Source organism: Erinaceus europaeus, chromosome 1, assembly GCF_950295315.1.
Source record: "Erinaceus europaeus chromosome 1, mEriEur2.1, whole genome shotgun sequence".
Taxonomy (NCBI): domain Eukaryota; kingdom Metazoa; phylum Chordata; class Mammalia; order Eulipotyphla; family Erinaceidae; genus Erinaceus; species Erinaceus europaeus.
In genome coordinates this window covers 23,160,333-23,182,406 of record NC_080162.1, presented here as the reverse complement: position 1 = coordinate 23,182,406, position 22,074 = coordinate 23,160,333, and the positions used below count along the sequence as shown (strand labels likewise).

Sequence of the window (22,074 nt, the reverse complement as noted above, 5' to 3'; positions counted from 1 at the left end):
GGCTCCATGTTTCCTTCCCAGTTCTCCCACCAAAGGAAACAGGCCTACTTTGGACAGGACAAGCACTGTCCCTCCCCACAACTCCTCATAGGATACAACCCCAAACACTTCTTACTGCTGCAACTTCCTCTGATTTCCAGACCACTTCTCACTCTCTCTGCTTGGAAAACCCTAAAGTATAAAATGCAACAGGGTAGATATCATAATGGTTATGCAAACAGAATCTCATGCCTGAGGCTCCAAAGTTCCAGGTTCAATCCCCTATACCAGCAGAGCAGTGCACTGGTAGAAAAAAAAGGAAAAAAAAACAGGAAGGTGATCTTACTCATCTTTCTCACAGAAAGTGCACAAAGAAAATGGGGGAGGGTGGCAAGACACACACACATGCCCAAAGGTAATGCACCTTCCTTCATTACTGTATATATTCTAAGCTGCACTCTTCAGTCTCCAGCCTGAGCAGAGGGGACATGGAATCCCATGCTACGTCAGCACAGGATCTGGGGTTATTCAGGGAACTGAGGAACTGCTCCTGACTACTCCTCTTCCCTATATCCCAAAAGCTACCCCCACAGCTCTATCTTCTGCCTTCAGCAAGTCACTCTATCTGTGTTCTCCATACCATCTGAGACCATCTGTAATCACACTGCATGTATATATATATTTTTTTTCTTCCAGTTCAATATAGTCGCCAATAGTCTTGTGACCACTGAACACTTGAGAAGTCACACATCCAAATTAAGAAGTGCTATAAATGCAAAAACAGATTCTAAAGGCTTAATATAAAAAAAAAATAGAATGTGAGACATCTCATTAATAATTTGCTATACCCAGGAACCTCCCACTTCCTCTTTAGAGCCTATATTTCCCCCAGTCCTAGAACCTCTAGGGTGGGGCTCACTTTCTTGCATGCTTCTATCAATGCATACCAAATGATATTGCATCCGCCAATCCCAACCTAATCAACATAAGGAGTACCACCTCAAAATGCTTCACTTCAGACTGTGTCCAGAGACGTCAGGCATGGAATGTCAACCCTTCACCCTCATTACTTGAGTGAGAACTTTCCTTTCATAGGATTCTCTAATTCCATTCCAGGAGGTTCACTTCCTAACAAAATCCCAAAACCTAGATATAGACCATGTCCCGTAAGACAGAGCATATGTTCACATGTATCCATAAATTAGGGCAAAATACATACCTGAAAGCAAAAATACACAATAGTCTGCAGTAAGTCAGTATAAAGTTCATAATGAAATAGTGTCTACTTAGACTTAGATACCCTCCTCACCTACTTCCTATTCCAGTTCTCTCATTCACCCCAAAGCTAACCTCATCAAAGCAAGGACTGTAAAAGCTGAATAAGATCAAGAGTCTGGCATGCTTTAACAATGACTCTTTAGTCATTATCAGGCCACCCCACCAGCTGGGGTCCTAGTCGGGGAGTCCTGAGATTCCCAAACAGACATGATGGGCCTAGACCTTGAATAAATCCCTCTCTCCATTGTTACTGGTCATTTCTAGCAGGAACAACACAATAGACCCCTTTGTAGGCCCCCATAGGACCTTGCCCTCAACTTGGATCAACAATGGTAGAGAATGTTCCATCCTCCAAAGGGAGGCTGGACAATATACTCTATGCTACACCTGAGGAAGATGGGTCCTGATATTGGGGCAGCCTGAAACATTCCTACTTATGACCACAGAATGTGAGCTCAGATCTACAGAGATACAGAGATAGGGTCCTAAGCTGAATATGGGTCCCAGATCACATCAAATCGGTGGGGTTTACATTCAACAATATTTATACACCTTTACCATATTTGGGAGTTATTCTCTTCCCTGATCCAGCTTTCTTTTCCTTCTGCCAGCCATGATACCACTTCCCCAGACAATAATTAGGATCCACCTGCATATCAGATTTCAAGCTCAGGTAAAAAAAAAAAAAAAAAAAAAACCACTAGTATAGCCACAGGCCCTTTGGAATATAACTAAAACTTGCCTACTAGCTATCTATAAAATGGAGGACCTCCCCCCCAACTCTTCATCTGTACTATTCCAGCCTTTAGGTCCATGATTGGTCAACAATTTGTTTGGCTTTGTATGTTAACTCTATTTTCAACCACCAGGTTCCAGATGCTAGCAGGATGCTGACCAGACTTCCCTGGACAGACAACCCACCAATGTGTTCTGGAGCTCCGCTTCCCCAGAGCCCTTCCCCACTAGGGAAAGAGAGAGACAGGCTGGGAGTATGGGTCAAACTGTCAATGCCCATGTTCAGTAGGGAAGCAATTACAGAAGCCAGACCTTCAACCTTCTGCATCCCACAATGACCTTGGGTCCATACTCCCAGAGGGTTAAAAAATAGGAAAGCTATCAGGGGAGGGGATGGGATACATAGTTCTGGTGGTGGGAATAGTGTGAAGTTGTACCCCTCTTATCCTATGGTTTAGACAATGTTTCATTTTTATAAATAAAAAATTATATATTAAAAAAAAGAATCCCAGTTCAAGCCCCCGGCTCCCCACCTGCAGGGAAGTCACTTCACAAGCAGTGAAGCAGGTCTGCAGGTATCTATATTTCTATCCCCTGTCTTCCCCTCCTCTCTCCATTTCTCTCTGTCCTATCCAGCAACAATGAAATCAATAACAACAACAATAAAACAACAAGGGCAACAAAAAAGGAAATAAATACATAAAAATTAAAAAATAAAAGAATTTGCTATACTGATTACATCATTAAAATAATATCTTAGACATGCTGAATTAAATAAGACAGTTTCTCAAAAATGATTTAACCTAGTTCTTTTTTAAAAAAATTTTTTTAATTTATTTATTCCCTTTTGTTGCCCTTGTTTTATTGTTGTAGTTGTTGTTGGATAGGACAGAGAGAAATGGAGAGAGGAGGGGAAGACAGACAGGAGGAGAGAAAGATAGACACCTGCAGACCTGCTTCACTGCCTGTAAAGCGACTCCCCTGCAGGTGGGGAGCCGGGGTTTGAACCGAAATCCTTATGCCGGTCCTTGTGCTTTGCGCCACCTGCGCTTAGCCCGCTGCGCTACAGCCCAACTCCCTAACCTAGTTCTTTTAACTTTTGGCAGCCACTGAAAATTTGAAACTACGCAAGTGGCTTGCATTTGTGACTTGCATTATATTTCAATTAAATAACACTACTGTGGATTCAGCATGAATCGCCACTAGAGAGCCACAGGTGATAGATACTCAGTATTAGGTGATTTGAGTAATTGAATGACTGAGTTAAAGAGCTTCTCAGCAAAGGACCTGGGACCCTAAAACACAAAGGAAGGTGAGTTTGGAAGGATGCCTCTGCCCCACCGCCTAGTAGATGCTGGTTTCCAATGACAGTCCTCCCATGCACCACCCCCCTTCCCCCATTGGAGGGACAGAGTGCAGTCTAGCTCAGAGTTCAATTACCACTGAGGCCCTGGTGATGATATCAGCAACTCTGACCCCAGACAAATAGCCTGGAGCAGCCTGCTCCTGGACCAGGGCAGGCCAGAGCAGAAGAAGGGATGCAGAGGGCTGAATGAATGCAGACCTGAGAATAAAGTCCTGTGCAAGCCTCAGGCAGGATGAAGAGGCAAAGAACCAAAGAGAAGCAGAGTGGAGTTAAGTGGAGCCCATCAGAGGGACCCAGCCCTCCCTGATCCAAACCCTGAAAAAAGTCAGCATCCCTTGGGGACTACACCTTTCAAATCTCTCTCCCTTCCCTGCCTCTCTTTCTCTCTTGATCTCTCCTCTGCTTCCCTCCCTCCATTGCTTTCACTGGCTCCAAATTACAGCCTTCTTCAGAAAGAGACACAATCAAGGTGATGTGCAGGGCCCTTGTCACAAATGGCATCTCAGGTCCCCTCCAAATGGAGCACAGCCTTCAAAGAGAAGGCAGTGATGCTAACAGCCTAATGGGGAAGATCCATCCCCAGAAGGCACAGGCTGGAGGAGCCTTCCTCCTCCTTAGGCTGATCAGCCTGCAGGAGCTCTGGGTGACTGTGATTGCAGGCCCAGGCCCCAGGATAGCGAGCTTCAGGAGATAAGAAAGAGTCTTCCAAGCCTCTCAACACATCTCTGGATCAAGGGGTGGGAAATGCAGGTCTTTGCCTCCGCCTGGCTCTTGCCCAGGCTCACCTCACCCAGGAGAGGACTTAGAACAAGTCCACCTATGAAACAGGAGGTCTAGCTAGCCTCTAAGGACCCGCCCGGCCCCTGGGATAGAAATCAAAAATTCAAATGGCTATGGGGCCAAGAAGTAGCACAAATTTATAAAGCAGAACCAAAAGCTGAGAGGGCAGGGAACTGAGGAATATGAAGAACTGATCAGGATCACCTAAATCCAAAAGGCTGGCATGCCTAACTCCTGTGTGTGACAGGGGTCAGGGGGATGACAGAACAGTGGTCACTTCCGGTGGGAAAACAACACCTGGGAGGAGGGAGCCTGTCAAGGCACTGGGTGTGCGTCTCAACCCATGCACAGGTGGATACAAATGTGAAAATGGATCCCTTTCATTTAAGATGCAGTGAGCATACTGTACAGACGTAATCCCCATCAAAGATGTTTAAAAATACAAACAGAAGGTAATGAAAGGGATAGCTGCAACTCAACCCCATTTGACAATGGCCAATCAGAAACACATCCCAGTGCAGCCAGTTCTAGTCTGAAATACCAGAAATCAGGACGTTTACGTGACAACGCTGGGGTTCTTGCTCTGTCTAGGCAGCATGGGACAATGAATTGAGTGTCTCATACATGCACAACTCAGCAGCCTCCCTGACCTAAATGTTGAATTCTATATACTTAGGTGAGAGAAAGAGATATGAAGAAAAGGGGAATGCTGAAGCACTGCTTGATCATCCATGCAGATCCCCCAGGTGCTCCCAATATGGAGCTGGCCATCAAACCAAGGGCCTCATGCACAGGAAGTTATGCAACCTGCCTGCTGAGCTATCTCTTTGCTCCTCTTTTTGAAGTGTTACTAGCAGCTAATCCAAAATTAAAAACCACAGTACTTCCCATCACACACATATCTTTAGGCAGAATTCAGTTTATGAGCTTGTAGACTGTCAAACTCCCCCAAAAGGAAAGATTTTTACCTCTTTTCTAGAATACAATATGCCTGATAGATACATGACTAAATCAAAAAGGATAAAGTAAATAAATAAAAGCTACTGCATTTTGCATGTGAATTACTTGCCAGGCACTGCACAAGAGATTTTTCACACAATTCTCTTGCTAATGTTGATAACAAGCCTATAAATGACTACCATTCCCATTTAACAGATGAAAAAACTAAAGTCTAGGAGAGATCACTTGCAAATTCAAGGCTTCAGAGTTCAAGGATGGAAAGAACAAGTGTTTAATTCTAGTTCTGCATCCAAGCTGCTTTACAAAAATCATGAAGGGAAGAGGTTCATGATCATCACAATGAGCAACTGTTATGTGGATTTTTCAGACTAAGCAAAGTAAATGTAAAGATATGAATGTCAAAGCTGAGCTTGCTATGACACCCTGAGTCCCTACAGTTGAGAAAAGATGTCTGATACCCCTTGCAATAGACTAAGCCAGGTGGGCTTGCAAGAGCACAAATCTAGAGACCCAAATATACAGATCAGCCACAACAGCCCAGCCCACCCCACTCCACCCTGAAGACAGTCAGATCAAATTTCACAGTGAAAGACTAGGAAGTTGGCTCTATGTTACTATGACTTAAACTCTCCAAGTGTCTCACCGACACCCTTCTAGTCAATAAAGTTAGTAAGAATATGCACTTTGCATCCTATGGGATTCAATAGCATTAATTTCATATTGAATCAAATTAAATAGGGTACATAAATGCTCTGATTTTTCTGAACTGACTCTTCTGCACAAATGATGATTCCCCAGTGTCGGAGACACTTAGAGCCAGTTATAGAAACTTCCAACACTCCAGAAGCACCCTTTGAGCACCAGGCATTACCCTCCTGGAGAAACCATTATTCTGATGTCTGTCATAGAGATGATTTTGCCTATAGTTGCCCCTTCTATAGAGTTTGTCTTCTCTAGTTCTCCATAGTCCCCGCCACTCCCTGTTGTCTTACATTTGATCCTGTTTCCCCCTTTTCTCTGCTCCCCACCTCTTGAGTTTGAGACCACTACTACAGAGCCCAGAATATAGCAAGATGGACATTGGTTTGGAAAATAACCAGCATGAATCATCAAAACTGATTCATGGTGGCACAACAGAAAATGGTGTATTAGGGGCTGGTTGAGCGACATGTTACAGTGCGAGAGGACCCGGGTTCCAGTCCCTGGCCCCCACCTACAGAGGAAAAGCTTTGCGAGTGGTGAAGCAGGGCTGCAGATGTCTCTCTATCTCCTCCTTCCCTCTCGATTTCTGGCTGTTTCTATCCAATAAATAAAGATAATAAAAAAATTTAAAAAAAGAAAATGGTGTATTAATTGTCAGTTGGTAACAGGGGTAGAGAGCGCAAGGAAATAATCATCTGATAAGTAAGTACCCCATTTGGTCAACTTAGCCAGAGTGGTAGTCCACAGATACAGGGAGGGATGAGATACAGCTGGTGTTAGGGGCATCCTCTGTCTCTGCAGGGCAGAGTGTGAAAGAGTGGTGCAAAGCACCAGGAAGTCAAGAGAGAAAGGGGGTACTGGCTGGAGAAGCCTCCACCCTGCACCAGGAGACTGCAGAGTTATGGCTCTGGAACAGTGTCACTGCCACTCACATCTGTTGTGTGGCTGAGTTAGGGCAGAGCATATTCTGATTCCCCACTTCTTTTCCATTAGGGCGAAATACCCCCATCCTGAGAGAGTCCATTCAGCAGGGTCCAACTCCCGAGCACCTGAAGCAAACCCTATTTACACATTTAAAAACTCCTATCAAGGCTCAGAATAAAATGAAATAAATATTGAAAACAACAGCATTATAATTGCCTTTGAAAACAATACATTTCTAAGACCATTAAGCACATTTCAAGAACCATCTTTATATTTTAAAATATTAAGGTTTTTTAGAAAAAAAATATATATATATTTATGAAGTTTAAAGAAAATAGTAAAGCTTTGGGTGGGGGTAGATAGCACAGTGGTAATGCAAACAGACTCTCATGCCTGAGGTTCCGAAGTGTCAGGTTCAAAACCCCCCACACCACCATAAGCTAGAGCTGAGCAGTGCTCTGGAAAGAAAGAAAGAAAGAAAGAAAGAAAGAAAGAAAGAAAGAAAGAAAGAAAGAAAGAAAACTACAACAATAAAAAAGCAACAAGGGCAACAAAAGGGAATAAATAAATAAAAAAGAAAGACAGAAAGAAAGGAAGGAAGAAGGAAAGAAAGGAAAAAAGAAAGGAAGAAAGAAAGAGAAAATAAAATAATAAAACTTTATTAGTTGGGTTATTTTTTAATTTTTTATTATCTTTATTTATTGCATAGAGACAGTCAGAAATTGAGAGGGAAAGGGGTGATAGAGAGGGAGAGTGACAGAGAGGCACCTGCAGCCCTGCTTCACCACTCGTGAGGCTTTCCCCTTGCAGGCGGGGACTGGGGGCTTGAATCCAGGTCCTTGTGCACTGTAATGTGTGTGCTCAACCAGGTGCACCACCACCCAGCCCCTTAGTTGGGTTATTTTTTAAGTCACTGATGAAGTAATGATTTCACAAGTGTCACTGTTTATCAGGCCAAGACCTGCAGCTGAGGAAAGATGTCCTACACCCTAATATGTGCCAATCCAAAGCCTTTCAGCTCTCCATGGCTTCAGGGTCACTGCTATTCCTCCAGAGGACTGTGGGGGAGGGGGGAGTCGTTACTTGCCACCAAAACTTGGTCATGTGTATGTCTTAGGGTGTCCACCCCAGGCTTAAAGCACAGAAATGGAGCATAGTCAGCATCCTTCCTCCAAGTCCTAAATTAGGGTTGATGTAGCTCCATCTGCAAATCTTATGGCTGTAGAGAAGTGTCATCAATGAATAATTCTAACCAGCAAGGAGGCACAAATGGAGTGAAAGACAGTGACTCAGTTCCTCCTTCTTGGAGGGCAGCACCTAGCCGGTGCCATGCCTCCCAGAGGTATCTCATTATATCCAGCTTTGGAAACCCAGCCCCTTCTGTCTCTTCCTAAAGAGCCACAGACAGTACAACATATGCTTCAAATTCCCAAGAAGTTGAACTGCTCCTAAAGGTCCCCAAAACACAAATATTCCCTGGACAGTGGACTGTTAACCTAGCCCCAACATAATGATCCAAGAAAAGAAATTCCAGTTTCATCCTCAAAACTATACTCTTCTCCACTTTTCTAATCTGTACCCTTTCTATGCCAAGAGGCTATGAAAAATGCTCATCCCCTAAAAGGTACTGTGGACTAAGGTTTCTCAAACTTTACCAAGCAAACAGGTCACTCAAGGAATTGCCATCTTCTGATTCTGATCCCCATTCAAGAGGCCTGGAGTGGAACCCCACAGCTGGCCTTTCTAACAAGCTCCTAGGAGATACTGCTGCCATACTTGAAGATAGCCAGGCTCCACTAGACCTTCCCCTCCCAGAAGTGTGTGCATTTCTGCTCAGATTTCCAAAAGGTGTCCTTCAAATATTAACCTCAAATTAATGAAGCTCACATAGTTGAAATTTCAGGCAGGGCAGCTTGTTGGGTGGGGGAGCTACCTGGGAGGGCACCAGGACCATCTGGTGCCACAGTGGAGCCCTTTGGTGAGCAGACGTGGGGGTCAGGAAAACCATGACAGACAGGTGTATGGGAAGCCCCACCCAGCTAAGGCCAGGATGGATACCAGCTCTAGGTCTCCACCATCCAGAACAGAGCCTCCTTTTCACACCAGTCACTTCCATAGTGCCACCTTTCCAGCCCACAAGGCACTCACAATCCATCACATAGGCATTTTGCCCAACCCAGCCCTGGGGGGAGGAGGGCTAAGCATTGCAACCCCCTCAAATAAGGGGTTTCCTCCCAGGCTATCCTCAGCAGAGTGACAGATGCTGACCGCAGTGTGCTACCCTGCACACAGACCCAAACACTAAACCCCAGCCAGTGCTCCCCACCATGGCTGATTCATAGAACCTTGCACCTGCCCCCAACCAGGCTCTTCCACCCTCACCTCCCAACATTCTGATTTTTCCTCCTGCAAGAGTCTGACCCTACCCAACACACACAGTCTCCCTCTTACCTCTCCAGATTATTTCAAAAGCCAAACTGAGGGGCGGGGGTGGCTTGGTAATGGCAAAAGGCAGGGGTCAATACCTGCTCTGGTGTGAAAGAACAATGTAGCAAGGGAGGGAGGAGCTGCTTTCTCAATTCCTAGAGGCTGGGAGTGTGTTACTTCCCAAGAAAGGCTACCCACCTACCCCAAGGTGGGTGACTGGGGGCTGAGGTCGCTGTGGGGAGGCGATTGGGGCATCAGGTTCTGCCAGCAGCACTCAAGGCAGTTGCTGTAGGTACCTGCCCCTGAAAGCCCAGCTCTGAGCACCCGCCCGCCGCCACCACCTCCTTGGAACTCGCGGGCTTTCTGCCCGCGTCCCGGGCTGACCCGCAGGGGAAGCAACGATGGGCAGGAGCTCCCAATGGCGGGGCCCCAGGGGTCAGTCAGCACCTCCTCAGGTGGACTAGCCCGGAGCTTGGGTTGGGACTCTTCCTGTTGCCAGACCAGCTCAGGGCGAGACCGACAGCGGCCTGGGGTCTCCCGTGGGCAGAGAGATGACAAGCGACAGAGTGAGCTACGTGACTTTGGGGGAGCAGTGCTGCTGCCCACCCCATCTCCACTGTCCTAGACCCGGATCTAGACCTCAGCTGGGGACAGGATCCCCACGCCCACTTTACCCTCGAAATTCTCCGCGCCCCGGCGGTCTCTGAAGCGCAGAGAGCAGAGCGCCTAGAGTCGGGGTGTCTGAGAACCCGGGGGTGGGGAGACGAGAAGCTGTGCAGCCGCGGGCGCAGCGGGGATCGAGTTCGGGGACTCCAAGTTGCCGCGCGCCCGGAACGAGCCGGGAGGGAGCCGGGCGCGCGACAGGGGCCCGGGGACCCGCGAGGGAAGCGAACCCCGAGCTCCAGTCCAGGCGACGGCCGAGCCGGGAACAAGTGTCTCGGCGGCTGCGGCTGCGACCCCGCGCCCCCAACTTTCCCACCGAGCGGCGGGCGGAGAGCGCGGGCAGAAAAGGGGCGGCGCGGCGAGTACCGTGAGCTCGTGCTGAGCTGCGCCGCGCTGCGCCTCGGGCTCCGCTCTCCGCCGAATCGGCCCCCGAGGGCCGCCTGCTCGCTTGCCGGCCGCCTCCGAGTCTCCCCGCCGGCTCGGAAGCTCATCCGCGGCGCGCCGCCGGCTCCGGGCTCCACTGGGCCGTCCGCTCGCCACTGGCCTCCGGCCGCAACTTCAGGTGCGCCGCGGGCCGGCACCAGGCGCGCCCCTCACGTCCAGAGGCTCGGCGTCCCGGCGCTCCGCTCCATGCCCGGCCCCGGCGGCCCCGCCCCGCCCGGCTCAGAGCCCCGCAGCCGTCGGACGCGGCTCCTCGCGAAGCATCGCGCCCGCAGCCCGCGCCCCTCTACAGAGCCACAGCCGCCGCCGCTTAAGTCCGCGATCAACTTTCCCTCGCTTCCTCCGCCCCGCTCGCACCCCCCCCGCCCAGACCCCGCCTCCTGACGCTCCCTCCCCGCCCTCGCCTCCCCCTCGCCGGCTCCCGCCCGCCGCCGGGCCGCGCCCCCAGCACCGCGGCCCGCGGAGATTCCCTGCGCCCCCCCGCCCCGCCCGGCCCGCGCACTCGGTTCGGACCCCGGCGGCGGCGCCGGGCGCTCAGGACATGAATATTTCAGTGCTGGCGGAGCTGCCCTCTGCCGATGTCATGGCACCGGCTGCTGTGGCAACTCCACGAATCCCCCAAAGGGCCGAGGAGGATGCGTGCTGGAGCCCTGCCCTGCGGAGCCGCCTGCGGCCCGGTGCGGGTCCCAGACAGGGGTGGGGCCCACCTCACCGCACACCCCAACCCAGCCGGCTCCCGCGTCCCCGGCCCAGAGGGAAAAACCCTCCCTGGAAGCCGGCACGAGAGAGCGGGCGCTCGGCCTAGGTGAGCCTGCGCCATCTGTTGGCTTGAAGCGCCACCTCTCTGCTCCCAGAGCCGCTGAGCGCCCAGCCTGGTCCCTCCAGTCCTGGCGCTGCCTGACTGCTGCTTTCCTTCAGCCAGTTGCCTGGACCGCCAGCTGCGCCCTCTCTCTCCTTCAATCCGGCTCAGACATCCCCGCTGCTCACAGATGAGGGACCCCGGATTGGAAGAGACTCTGGAGGTCACATGGGCACTTGGAAACCGTGCAGGCGACCCGTGTGCAGCGGGTTGAACCAGTGGTCTTCCAGCTTTCTACAGACCTGAAAGGAAGGGAGACTTGAGGACTTTTACAAATAGCCAGGATTCTGGAGTTTGTTGTATTTGTATTCATTTCCAGACTTTATTCTTTATTGCCCTCCCTGCTCCCATCCCCAGCTAAATGTCTTTAAAAAAAAAAAACTGTTTCTTAAACGACAAGATTTCTAGACCTGTCATTATTCCCATCAGCATACTGGTAAGAGAGTCAGTCTCTGAGCTGAGAAGCCCCACACCTTCAATTCCTTTTACTTTCAACACAGCCTTTCTAGTAAGTCATTGCCTCAGTTTACCTGTAAGAAAACAAACTGTAGGCTGAGAGATGTTGGACACAGAACCTGCCTGATTCTGAAGCTCTAGCTTTATTCCTTTTCATTCTGTCTCATAGTTACTACTCCATACTAGCTGACTGAAATAGATTCTGGAACAAAACAGACTAGGTCCTTGTGACTTGTGAACTCTTCTAAAAGGGGAGCTGGTATGAGCCAATAAAACACATAAACTGGGGCCGAGGGACACAGCATAATGGTTATGCAAAAGACTGCATGCCTGAGGCTCCAAAGTCCCAGGTTTAATCCCCAGCACCATCAAAGCTAAATCATTTCTTTCTGCCATTCTCTCTGTATGTCTCCCACTTAAATAAAATATTTAAAAAGCACATAGACTGGTCAACTATAGCCTGAGTCAGTGGTAAGAAGGTTTTCATGGTGGCACCTGGCGTAAGGGACCAGGGAAGACTTCTTGAAGGAGGAAACACTGAGCTGTGAGATCCAAATGATTAGGACTGTAGAAAAAAGAGTAGGTTTTAGGCAGGAGAAGCACATGGCCCAAGACCTTGTGTGAAGGTGGTACCTATAGAGAGAACACTTGATAACACTTCTGGACAGTGAATGTAAAGTCAGAATGGGAGCAGGGACTAGACTGATCTTTATTCTAAGAGAATAGACTTCGATGCAATTGGTTGGTAGACATGTCATCATCTTAGTGTAGTTGGAAAAATGAGCACTAGATTGGAAAGCAATAGGTGATAGAGGAGGTCACTTCAAAAAACTAAAAAAAAAAAAAAAAAAAAGATAACTTATTACCTACTGTGTACCAGGAAGGTTTCCAGACCAAGAGCCAGCAAACTGCAGCTCTGAGGTCAAATCTATCCTGCAATTTGTTTTTGCAAAGAAAATTTCAGTAGGAAACAGGTATGTATATTTGGTTATGGCTGCCTTTATGCTACAAAGTCAGAATTAAGGAGTTACAACATAAATAATGTGGCAAGGAAATAATAAAGTGTTTACTTGTTGTCTGACCCTTCACAGAAGTTTTCTGAGTCTTGTGCATCTGTATAGACATTTGCAATATATCGTGAAGCAAACACACACGCACGCACGCACGCTTGCATATGGATTCCTGCCCTCTTGCAGCTCATATTCCGTAGGCTGTTGTGGTTATGCAGGTGGCAGATGGCTGGACTGAGGTGATAGTGATAGAAGTGGAAAGGCGTAATATTCAAGGGAAATAGGAGAGAGAGTGATTGTGGGGTGAAATGAAGGAAATTGTCTAGAAGATCCTGGATTTCTGGCTTGTGGAAGTAGATGGGCAAGGGAATTTTCCCTGCCATGGGGGCCCAGGGAGAAGGGCCACCAATGGAAATGAGCAAGAGTTTCCTTGTGATGTGTTGAGAGTGAGAAGCCTGTGTGGTGACTGGGTGCAGATATCTAGTGGGCCACCGGATGGACACATAAGTCCGGGGCTTGCAGGGAAAACACAGGCCTGAAACAGGGTCTGACATATTTCAGGTGGTCACAGTTTTAGAAAGGGATGGAACCTGGAGTTGGGAGATCTGCATTCTGTGTCTGCTCTCCAGCTGGATGGTTTCAGGCTCAGTAGTGGTTCTCTCTTGCCCTCACACTCTTCATTCATAAAATGAAAGTGCTAGAAAAGGTGTTCGTCAATGTTTCTCTGATACTAAAGCCTTCTTTCTGTGATACCAACATCTAGAACTATGACTCCCCACATTGTCCACAATCACTTAATATGCAATGCAGCAGCTCTGAACCCAGGGAGACTGTCTCCTCTTCTGATGTGGGCATCATATATCTGTTTATAGGAACTCTTCAGCCATTGCTTTTACTTCATAAGGATTTCTCAATTACCATTCTGGACCATGCACCTTGCTAGAAACTAGAATATCCATTAGGGTAAAGCTAGCCTACAGAACCACTCTGAGTGTGTAACAGACTGGGAATTCCAAGCAAGTTTGGTCGCACAGTGATGGAAGGATTGAGAATTTAAATGGAATAGAATGATGAGGTAACCAGAGGTCACAACAGCAAAAAGTGGCTATGTTACTCCTGGGCTGAAGAGAAGAAGCTAATGGGATCAGAGTCAAGCCATTGAAGATGGAACCCCAATGGCTCTGTCTGGTGGGAGCTGGAGGGAACACTCCTGCCATAGACGATGCTTAAGGCAGAGTGTGAAGATGAGACATCTAGTCCTCCCTTAGCCCAAACTACTATTTCCCACCAGAGCCTCCATTTGGTGGACCTAGTCAAAAGTCAAGACACCTAGAAACTTGGGAAGTGCAGCCTGTGGGTGTAGCCCTAGGTGAGGAGAGTGGGGAATGGACCCGAGAACAAACAGCACCTCACTCTGATCACAGACATGAACGGCATCCAGCTTCTGTCTTTGGACAGTCCAAAGGGGAGAGAAACATAAGTCACTTGTAATATAGCAAGGTGGGTGTAGCAGAGTAGGAAGCCAGACCCAAAGAAGAATAAGCTGGCTGGGTCTCAAGAAAGTTGATTCCAGGGCCAGTGAACAAACTTACTTGGAATAGTGTGCTGTTTTGACGTGTACACCTCCCAGGTTTCAGCCTGGCACCTACCACACTGAAGGAAGCTTCAGTGCTGTGATCTCTTTCATTCCTTTTCTCTCTCTGCCTCCAGAAAGAAAGAAAGAAAGAGAGAGAGAAAGAACAAAAGAAAGGAAGGAAGGAAGGAAGGAAGGAAGGAAGGAAGGAAGGAAGAGAAAGAAAGGTTGATTCTCGAAAAACTGCCTGGACAAGCCAAAATTAGAGCTGAGTTTTGCTCTAATGATCAGTAATTCCACCAGCAGCAAAGCTGGAAGAGCATTCCATATGGAGGAAACAACATGAGCAAAGGTCTGGAGGTATGTGAAATTCCTCTGCCTGGGAGCCTGGGAGCTTTCTGTTTGCTTGCTCCAAGAGGTGTATTACAAGTCCTGCTATTTAGTGATGACAGTGTTGGTAGGAGAACCAGAGTTGGGGCCAAGAGCTCACTCTAACCTCTGAACCAGTGCCTCTGAACCTGTTCATCTCCAGGCATCAATCCCTGGAGTATCAGCCTCTCTCGTTGGCTGGAGTTTCCATCCCTCAGGTCAGTTAAGGACCAGCCTACCAACAGTTCTTGAATTCTCCCGCATCCCTTTCCTTAGGAAACATTGGCCAGGCAGTGGCGTACCTGGTTAAGTGCACATGTTATCATGCACAAGGACCTGGGTCTGAGCCCCCACTCCCCACCTGCAAGAGAGAAGCTTCATGAGTGATGAAGCAAGTACCTCAGGTGTCTATTTATCTCTCTCTCCCTCTCCGTCTCCCTCTCTCTTTCCCCCTCCTTTCAATTTCTCTCTGTCCTATAAAATAAATTTTTAAAAAGGAAGGAAGAAAGGAGAAATGGCTACCAGGAAGACGGCAGAATGGTTAATGCAAAAGCCTTTCAAGCCTGAGATTCCGAGATCCCAGATTCAATCCCCAGCACTACCATAAGCCAGAACTGAGCAGTGTTCTGATCTCTTGGGAGTCAGGCTGTAGCGCAACAGGTTAAGCGCACATGGCACAAAACGCAAGGACCGGTGGAAGGATCCCGGTTCGAGCCTCCGGCTCCCCACCTGCAGAAGAGTCGCTTCACAAGCAGTGAAGCAGGTCTGCAGGTGTCTGTCTTTCTCTCCCCCTCTCTGTCTTCCCCTCTTCTCTCCATTTCTCTCAGTCCTATCCAACAACGATGACATCAATAAGAACAATAATAACTACAACAATAAAAAAAAGAAAACAAGGGTAACAAAAGGGAGTAAATAATTAATTAAAAAAAAGAGAAATGGCTACCAGGGACAGTGAACTCATCCTGCAGTCACTGAGCCCCAACAATAACCTTGGCGGCAATACAAAAAAGGAAAGAAAAGAAAAGAAAAAAATATATTTGCTCCTACTCCATGTCCCTGTGGCATTCAAGAAAGTATAGATCTCTTGTAAAGAGGCATCTCTTACCACCTCCTGTGGTTCTGGATTAGTTACCTAACCTCTCTGAACCTCAGTCATGTAGTCTCTGTTCAAGTCCCTGGTCCCCACCTACAATAGGGAAGCTTCATGAGTGGTGGAGCAGCCCTGTAGGTGTTTGTCTTTCTTTCTTCCTCTCCCCTCCCTATTTCTGTCTTTATCAAGAAAAAAGAAAGGGAAAGAAAAAAATGGCCACAGGAAGTGGTGGGTTCATCATACAGGTACTGAGCTTCAGTGATAACCCCAGTAGCAAAAAAGGAAAAAAAATGATATATCACACATACACATAATCAAGGCACTAGTGGTTCAGTGGTAGAATTCTCGCCTGCCACATAATCAGAAAGAACTGCAAAAGTATTAATGGCTCAGGAGCAATATCATTTAAAACCTTCTCCCTCTGTATGTGTGGGGTTGAGGGAGGGGGTTCCCCACTTAATGAAGAGCTAGAACCAGGTCCTGCTTTAATTATCATAAGGAAAAGGAAGATCCTTCATAGCCCTTCCTCATGACCACAGAGCATGGCATGTGATCCAGCTCAGCCAATCAAAAGCTACACATTAAGCTGAACACCTAGAGGAAAGTCACAAAGTTTAGAAATAGCTTTAGAGAGCTAGGCAGTGGCACACCCAGTTGAGTGCACAAGGACCCGGGTTCAAACCCCTAGTCCCCACCTTCAGGAGGAAAGCTTTGCAAGTGATGAAGCAGTGTTGCAGGTGTTTGCCTCTCTATCTCCCCTTTCCCTGTCAATTTTGTTGTTTCTATCCAATAAATAAATAAAATATACAGTGAAAATGGAAAATTTTTCCTTTAAAAAAATATAAAAGAAATAGTTTAGGGAAGATTAGAAATTCTGGGCATTGCCAAGCCCTGGTCAGCTGCTCCTGAGGCCTGCCCTGGCTACCTTTTCAGCTACACTCTTGGCAATCAGTCTCCTTTGTTTCTTACCTATTTACTAGATGAGCCCCTTCTCCTTCCAGCCCATATTTTTAGTTGATTCTGCAAGCCCTCTCCCATGACCTAATAAATGTAGTTGCTGCATTAATTAGCCAGAGTTTATGTCTTCTTCAGGCTATCATGAGAACCCTCCGTAGTGAGGACTCTCTCGATTCTAGGGTATCATAGTGTACCCTGGAGTTAGCATTGCCAGAGTACCTCTGTCTCCCCTTTTCCAAATACTGAAAAAGAATGAGTGAACATATGACATAATACTGGCTGTTTCTTCATTATAGGGGCAACACCTTACAGTAGGTCCAAGTTCATTTCTAGCTCAGAGACATGTTCAGTCTCAAAGGCAGGCACTGACTCTTGATTCATTCTAATAGCAAATATACCTGGAATGTTCTCAGTGTGTCAGGCTCTGGGATGAGTGCTAAGGACACATTTCCAGGAATGTGACATTATTCTGAGCCCCAGAGAAGCAACAGTCCAATTGAAGAGACAGATTCAGGAACATATTGCTGGGAAGTATAGGATGATACACACAGAGCCTAGGACCAGGTTCAGTGATGACAGCGGGACACAAGAAAGGCACAGTTCATCCCTACCAAAGAGATCAGGGAAGACGTCCAACAATAGGGGGAGCTTAAGGGGGAACTTGACAAGCCATCTAAGACAGATGAGGTAGAGGGGATGTGTGTGTGTGTGTGTGTGTGTGTGTGTGTGTGTGTGTGTGTGTGTGTGTGTGTAGTCACTGGCAACAATGGATAGACAGCTCTAGGTCAGGTAGAAACAGAACTTGACCAAAGCATACTGGGCAGCAGTATGAGGTGATTCCCAGCAGATGATCGGGGTTGAACCATGAAGATGTGAAGAGCAGGTCCTAGGATGCCATGCTGGAGCTTTAAAGTCACTAAGCAAGTCATGCTGGAGATGAGGTGTTGAAGGTGAGGGCACACAGTGATGAGCAGAAAGCATGATGAGCCAAAGGACAGGGAGGAGGAGGCAGGTATATACCAGGGTGGCCCTGGTATAACATCTAGGAGCAAGTGGCATTTGTCTTTGGAGCTTACTAAGCACCCAAAAAGCAGCTGGCATTCTCACTGGCATTCTCACTTAACAGGATGGAAAAACAGGAAGTGGGGGTTATAGGAAGGGGGAAGAAAGGGGAAAAGAGGGAGTAATACAGATTTTCTGCTTTAAACCTGCCATGCCTGCTAAATCACCTGGATTGGCTTAGACTCCTCCTCAGCCCTCTCCTGTGGGGAGCTTTCTGCCCTGCTCACCTCCAAAACTCACTGGAACAAAATACAGTGGACCTGAGTTTCAGCCTCAGTTTCCTCAACTCTCTAAGAGCACCATAGCCCCTGCCTCCCAGAACACTTCCCAAGGCTGTGATTCAGACTAAAAGACAAAAACACATACATTGGAGTACTTTATAAACTGTGAAAGCAAAGCCGTGCTTATACACAAGTCTCTCCTCCCCACGAGGGTCGATTATTATTTTTAAAGCACATAAACACCTCTCCTCTGGGTCTCCTGCAGAACAGCCCTCCTTTCCCGCTTCACAAGAAAGCACTGTCTCCTGCTCGGCCTTTATTCCCATCTGTGGGCTGGTGAAAAGTTGTTTGTTGCTTCCTGTCTGCCTCCCCAGCCTGCCCACCCTCTCCTGGGGCAGTGCCTGCCACCATAAACCAAACATGTGTGCTCCTGAGTTTGGTTTGTGGGCCCTTGGAGTCTGGCACAGCTGTGGCGGCTCCACTCTGCTCGACTTGTGACAGAGAAGGCTGTGAAGGCAGGCAAGGTAGGCTGGGCTCTCCATCATCCACAGAGTCAAAGACCCCCCCCCCCCACACACACACACAGATCACTGGAAGAAAAAAACCCAGAGGACATGACTTCCTGGGATTCACACCTTGGAAACACACCCCTTCCCCTGTGCCCTAAGGAGCTAGGCTCCTTCCCTCATGTCCCTATCCAATTCCCTGCTCCCCTCTCCCATCATTTATTTATAAGGTGTTCATAGCAAAATGAATGACAAAAAGTTAGAAGCTAATTAAAGCTGGCACAGATTGGCACATGGGGCATGAATTATGCATTGGTGCAGAATGGTGCTTTGTGGCAAGGACTGGTACCAAGTGCCCTGGGCACTAGTAGGAAGTGGGCATAGAGGCCCTAGTGCTGACAGACTCCTCCCACCCCCATTCTTCTCTCCCAGAGACCCTCCATCCAAGACCCTCCATCCAGACCCCTCCATCTTTCTCTGGGAGGCATTGGGAGCCTTATCTGCTAACAACCCCCATGGGTGGTTTCTCTCTTTACAGCCCGGCACTTGCTGGCTGTGAGAGGCATCAACACCATAATCAGAGGCTGGACGCACCCCACAGACTCACCCCTGGTTCTCCAGGCACATGTCTGCTATAGCCTGGGCAGAATTCTAAAGGGTGGGGTGGGCAGAGAAGGTCTAGTGCTTCCAGCTAATCACTGGCATGAGCACACCAGAACTGGACCTGTCTGTCTAGACCAGACAGTACACACCTCGCCTTCACAGATGGAGACCCTGAGACCCTGAGAGGGACAGGGTCTCTGTTGAGCTACACTGCAAATAATCATCATGATGCTGAGGAGGAGAATTAGTAATAATGTTACAGCATTTAGTGAAAGCGGATGTTGTGCTGTGTGCTGCTATTCCAAGTGCTTTGCATGGACTATCTCCCTTGATCCTCTCATGATAAAAACAGTTTGCCTCAGTGAAACTGAGGCAGCGTAGAAAGGTCAGAGCAGCTTGTCCAAAGTCACTAGGGCAAAGTGAATTACATCAAAGCCAGGCAGTCACACTTCAAGCCCCGCCCACCTGTGAACCAGGCAGTGCTTCTCAATGCTGTACTTTATCTGGTCCTGGAAGGTGTTATGGTACTCTTCAAATTAGGACCCACCAATTCAGATTTGACTGGTCTGAGATGGCATTTTTGCAAGTGTCCTGGGTGATTCTAATGGGGGGGGAGGGGGTCCCAAAAGCTGGAACTGTGAGTCCGTGCTCTGCCACTACTGTTTACGTGAGCATGAGTGCATGGCTCAACCCTTTTGTACTGCAGTTTCTTTATCTGTAAAATAAGGTTAGTAATAGCTTGGGCCCTGGAGTTGGATTGTTTGAGTTTGACTCACATCTTGGTTTTACCTCCTGGATATCTCTCTTCTCCCTCTCTCCCTCCTTCTCTCTCCCACCAGGGTTATCACTGGCCTGGCTTGGTACCTACATAACAAAGTAACTACTCCTGGTGACTATTATTTATCTCTTTTAGATAGAGTCAGAGAGAAATTGAGAAGGAAGTGGCGGATAGGGAAAGTGAAAGAGAGATACCTGCAACACTGCTTCACTATTCCTGAAGCTTCCTTCTGCAGGTGGGGACTGACTGGGGCTTGAACCTGGGCCCTTACATCATAATGTGGGTGCTCCTGCAGGTGTGTCACCACTTGACCCTTAGATAGGTCTTCTAACTTTACTTTGCTTCGGTTTGTACATCTGTGAAATGGTTGTACTGCTAATAGAGTTATTGTGAGGACTATGTGAGTTGATGAATATAAAATGAGACTGAGGTGCACATGGTTAACCACACGTTACCATGCAGAAGGACCTGGGTTCAAGCCCTGCTTCCCAACTGCAGAGGAGAATCTTACCCAGTGTTGAAGCAGGTCTGCGGATGTCTCTCTGTCTCTTTTCCTCTCTATCTCTACCTCCTCTCTCAATTTCTCTCTGTCCTGTCAAATACAAATTAATTAATTAATAAGTAAATAAATAAGTCTGAGGATCCAGGCTCATTCCCTGCCCTGAAAATGGGAACCTTGCCATGTTCATGCTGGTCCACGATGCTGTGGCCAGGATCACATGAGGATGTGGGTAATCACACAGAGAAGCTCCAGCAGGCATGGTGTGGCAGTGAGAAACGACAATAAAAGGCTTGGTCTCTAGGCTATCTGTCCTGGTTCCCAACTTTTTTTTTTCTCTGCACACAAGAAATAGAACCGCACTGTTATCACCAACACCTCACTCAGATCATAGAAACAAAACTCTACCTCAGTTTGGTGTGTATCCTTCCAAATGAGATTTTGTGTATGCATGAAAATGTATACTTCCTGGCTGGGGCCAGGGGTAAAAGAGAAAAGCATATATCATGACACACTTCTGTACTTTTGATTTTTTAGCCATATGAGTGGCTCATACATAAAAATAAATATAAAGGGTATGCTTCAGGCAGAAGCAAAGTGGTCCCAGATGGAAGCCGAGATACTCACAAAGGAAAGAAGAGCAATTGAGAGGGAAATACGGGTAAACACAAATGAATCTCAGCTGTATGAAGCAATCAAACTAATGTTTAAAATATAGAGAGAAAATTAAAACACATGACATAACAGCACGTGAGTCAGGGAGGGGGTAAATGGAGTTAGAATGTTCTGTGGTCCTTGAATTGGCCAGGATGTGGGTAAAATGGGAACGCATGGTGAATGCTCATAAATCAGGATGCCTGCTTTATCTCTACACGAGGCCTACAAGAATTGTAAATGCACGTATCCCGAACCAGCCCCTGGCAGGGGAGACGACATAATAAAGCCATGCATGTGTGTGTGTTTTTAAAGAATTATTTGCTGCTGATAAATGAAGTCATACTTTACATATTGTTCCACAACGTGTTTTTCCCCCCCTTCCTAAAACATGTCCTGGAGCTCTTCCCATACTGCTCCACAAGGGTCTGCCTCTCTCTTTTTAATCTACCAGCATGAATTCCATGGAAGGATGCTGATGACAGAGCATGAAGCTGAGAGCTGGGTGCTTCCAAGCACTGGGCCCTGCCTGAATGCACAGCTCACATGTTCTGGAGCCTGGCTGCAGAGAAAGAGAGAGAGAGAGAGGGAGAGAGATGGGGAGGGCAGTAAGCAAGACGTGCTCCCCCAGGTCCTGTGCGCCCACCCTATCCACATTAGTCACACGCACAAGGAAGCCTAATGGCCGTCAAAGAGACAGGCAGCCTGTGATCAGACGGCCCTGTCTCTTCCCGTTGGGCCCCACTGCAGTCGTCACCCCAGAAAAGAGCTTAATTCCACTCTCATAGACCTTCAGAAATGGGATTCCCACTTGGAATACATCACAGGTCATTTCCTGCTAGATGCAAACCTTCTTCAGGCCTTCTGTTTGAATCACATACTAAGGAAGTTATTCAATCTTTGTGTCAACTGTAGCCTTTATACACATGCAAAGAGCCGACTCTCAGTTTTGTGCAATTATATCTTTACCATTGGATAATCTTTATTATTAATTGTATCTTTACCAATGAGTAACTTTATTTCCTCTCTCTCTTTCTCTCTCTTTCTCTCTCTCTGTTTCACCACACAGAGAGAAAAGAAATGAAGAGGCAGACAGAAAGAGTGAAAAAATTGAGTAGATAGCATAATGGTTATTCAAAAAGTCTTTAATATCTAAGTCTCTAAAGATCCCAAGTTCAATTC

At 47.5% G+C, this 22,074-nt stretch overlaps 1 protein-coding gene across 1 annotated transcript in view; it reads right to left on the bottom strand.

Annotated features, from left to right (window-relative positions):
- CDH23 (cadherin related 23) overlaps nucleotides 1–10,566 on the bottom strand; it is a 505,784-nt gene extending 495,218 nt beyond the window's left edge. The window contains exon 1 of the mRNA XM_060201959.1: nucleotides 10,181–10,566. The gene's annotated coding sequence lies outside the window, so the exon portion shown is untranslated. The remainder of the gene's footprint in view (nucleotides 1–10,180) is intronic.
- Between the last annotated feature and the right edge of the window lie 11,508 nt (nucleotides 10,567–22,074).